Below are 4,243 nucleotides of genomic sequence, written 5' to 3' on the forward strand. Positions count from 1 at the left end.
ACTAACCACCCCACAGAAAATTGCTTGTCCATGCTGTTATTTTCAGAGGAAGATCAGAAAATGTTGCACAAAGGGCATTTTCAAGTAGCTTCATACTCTGGTTTCCACGGTTTCATCTTTAGTTAAATGCATAAAGAGTGTTTTGTTAAACTAAACCCATCCAGCTGAAAACTGATATGAGAAAATGCAGCACACAAGCAAAATAGGCTCCTGTCTCCAAATCTAATGTGGTAACCTTTGTTATTTTGTGTTTTATGTTCAAAGGTTTTGCTCATAGATTATCATGCAAAGTGATAAACAAACACGAGGTTTCCTCCATGAGACCAAAGGTCGGTTTTCATGAGAATAAACCCTTGGGCTCGATCACACCCATGCAAACATGAAACTAGAGAGGTTTGCCTGAAGATTACAATAGGTAGGCCTCATATCAAAGCCACAGATCCTGGAGCGGAACAAAAATGTGGCTCACATGTCTGTAATTTACAATATAGGATCATTAGAGCATATTAAAACACTCAACACTTGATATACATTAACTTTTTTTTTTGTTTTTTTTACTTTTATGTTGATCCACAGCATGTTTAATACTTGTGGTTATTATACGACCTTTTCAAGTTAAGTATCCATCCATCGAAAAAGTTGAAAAGCATTTAATTCCATGATTTTCATAATTTTTGGACCCCTTTCAATTATAACATTTTATCATTTATTAATCTAATGTGTTATTTCAAGAGATAATTCTTAATAAATAAATAAATAAATAAATAAATAAATAATAATAATAATAATAATAATAATAATAATAATAATAATAACATAATAAATAATAAATTAAACAGTGTGTGTGTGTGTGTGTGTGTGTGTGTGTGTGTGTGTGAAATTTCATTTGTGGATTTTCAACAGCATAACATGGATGCATCATACAATGTGTACATTTTTACTGTCTTTCTAAACATAAGTCCCCACCCCCAACTCAAATATAGACATAAACATGCAAATGTATCTACCAAAAGACATCAGGAATATGAACAGGAGGCAAATAACATTCACACAAAGTCTAGATGTGAAAACATAGAAAAAGCAAAAATCAACAAATACAATTAGATTAAATAGTATCAGACTGTAAATAAATGTATCTATCTATCTATCTATCTATCTATCTATCTATCTATCTATCTATCTATCTATCTATCTATCTATCTATCTATCTATCTATCTATCTATCTATCTATCTATCTATCTATCTATCTATCTATCTATCTATGTATGTGATGAACTAACAACATTCTTAACTTGTTAAATTCCACATGTTCCCTCCTTCAGGAAAACAAAATAACTATATTAAAGTTAATGGTTAAAGTCAAATAATGTTTTGGTTCCCTTTCATTGATGCCATTGTTTACACATATAATCTCTCCTGAGTTGCCGAAGATATCTGCAGCTGCAACATGACCAGACTCGTCATGGTTTTCACCACCTTTCATACTTTTAATCAACTCCTCGAAGAAGAGGATGAAATATGCTGAGGTAACAGCTGTTTTGGTGTTAGTGACATATCGTATAAGTGTGAAAAGATGCACTCCCCTGAGTCATTTCACACAAAACCAGATGTTATTTCACATTTCACCATCGTTAACATAAACTGTGACTTTACTGACTTTTAAAAATATATATTTTAAATCGCCAAACATTGTATTTGTCGTTAATATCACAATTCAACTGGGCTAAAACAATGATATGTTTTCTTGCCAAACATTATTTTTCCTGCGACGTAACTAGCACATAAAGATGCGTATAGTTAAATGTTGGAGTGAAAAAGACAATATTTGCCCTCTTTACACTTCAGTAAAGTATCTCTAAACTATTAAAGTGGTAACATTCCTCTGCTGTCAGGGAGGCTTTGGAACAAAACCAGTATCATTCATGTTGGCAAATGTTAAATTAGGTTAATAGGCTATCTCAAACTGTAGCGTTGACAAAGGTCACGCAATTAAATCCTAATCAACTTTTAATGGATGACTACTTCAGTTTAAAGGTCATATAACACTGGTTTACAATGTTTTTGGGAAATGATCTGCCTCAGAGATGAAATGTGTAAAATCTTACATACTTTATTAAGTTGAATTAGGCATTAAATTCTGATCAGTTAATGTTTAAATTAGTATTATCACAAACATGTATATTAGTTTATATATATGGGTCAAAACACAGTATTTTAAATCTCTCTGATGGGCCATTTTAGAGACAATTTGACAGATTAGTGTTGCCAAATGACCCACATTTTTACTTTTAAAATCATTTTTTGCTTTAGTTGCACTGTAAAAAAAAGTCTGTAATTTAACAGAACTTTCACTGTTTATTTTACAGATTTTTCCTGTATTTTTAAGATACAGGAAAATATCAATGAATTTACAAAAATAGACTGATTTTACACGTCAAATGTAAAATAACACGAAAAAACTGTAACTGTGAATAACCAAAAAATTTATATTTTTTAAAATATTTTTTTCTTTTTTCACAGAAAAATACAGTTAAAATACATTTGCAAATGTATCATAATTTTGTAAATATTTCTTTTCTATTTATGAGATTAAACTGGTAATTTACAGTTTAATGCTGTAAAAAAAAAAAAAAAAACAAAACAGATAAAATTACTGACAATTAACTGTTAATGAAGTATTTGTTCTGTAAGTTTAACAAGACTTGTTTGTTAATTGACAAATATCTTGTGTAATTACAGGAGGCTTCACAACAAAAATGTTGAATAAATGAATTTTTGTGAATGTATAACATGTATAAGCATTGATAAACTGTCCAAATACAGTTTTTATCAGTGGATTGTACAACTTCGTCTCATAGAAAATTATATATATACATATATATATATATATATATATATATATATATATATATATAGATAGATAGATAGATAGATAGATAGATAGATAGATAGATAGATAGATAGATAGATAGATATATAGATATATATACAGTACAGGCCAAAAGTTTGGACACACCTTCTCATTCTTTGCATTTTCTTTATTTTCATGACTATTTACATTGTAGATTCTCACTGAAGGCATCAAAACTATGAATGAACACATGTGGAATTATGTACTTAACAAAAAAGTGTGAAATAACTGAAAACATCTCTTATATTCTAGTTTCTTCAAAGTAGCCACCCTTAGCTCTGATGACTGCTTTGCACACTCTTGCCATTCTCTTGATGAGCTTCAAGAGGTAGTCACCTGAAATGGTTTCCTAACAGTCTTGAAGAAGTTCCCAGAGATGCTTAGCACTTGTTGGCCCTTTTGCCTTCACTCTGCGGTCCAGCTCACCCCAAACCATCTCGATTGGGTTCAGGTCCGGTGACTGTGGAGGCCAGGTCATCTGGCGCAGCACTCCATCACTCTCCTTCTTGGTCAGATATCCCTCACACAGCCTGGAGGTGTGTTTGGGGTCATTGTCCTGTTGAAAAATAAATGATGGTCCAACTAAACGCAGACCGGATGGAATGGCATGTCACTTCAGGATGCTGTGGTAGCCATGCTGATTCAGGTTGCCTTCAATCTTGAATAAATCCCCAACAGCGTCACCAGCAAAGCACCCCCACACCATCACACCTCCCCCTCCATGCTTCACGGTGGGAACCAGGCATGTAGCATCCATCCGTTCACCTTTTCTGCGTCGCACAAAGAAACAGCGGTTGGATCCAAAGATCTGAAATTTGGACTCATCAGACCAAAGCACAGATTTCCACTGGTCTAATGTCCATTCCTTGGGTTTCTTGGCCCAAATAAATCTCTTCTGTTTGTTGCCTCTCCTGAGCAGTGGTTTCCTAGCAGCTATTTGACCATGAAGGCCTGATTCACGCAGTCTCCTCTTAACAGTTGTTGTAGAGATGTGTCTGCTGCTAGAGCTCTGTGTGGTATTCATCTGGTCTCTAATCTGAGCTGCTGTTAATTTGCGATTTCTGAGGCTGGTGACTCAGATGAACTTATCTTCAGCATCAGAGGTGACTCTTGGTCTTCCTTTCCTGGGGCGGTCCTCATGTGAGCCAGTTTCGTTGGAGCGCTTGATGGTTTTTGCGACTGCACTTGGGGACACATTCAAAGTTTTTGAAATTTTCTAGACTGACTGACCTTCATTTCTTAAAGTAATGATGGCCACTCGTTTGTCTTTACTTAGCTGATTGGTTCTCGCCATAATATGTATTCTAACAGTTGTCCAATAGGGCTGTCAG

The sequence above is a fragment of the Sphaeramia orbicularis genome, chromosome 20 (genome assembly GCF_902148855.1).
Source record: "Sphaeramia orbicularis chromosome 20, fSphaOr1.1, whole genome shotgun sequence".
Taxonomy (NCBI): domain Eukaryota; kingdom Metazoa; phylum Chordata; class Actinopteri; order Kurtiformes; family Apogonidae; genus Sphaeramia; species Sphaeramia orbicularis.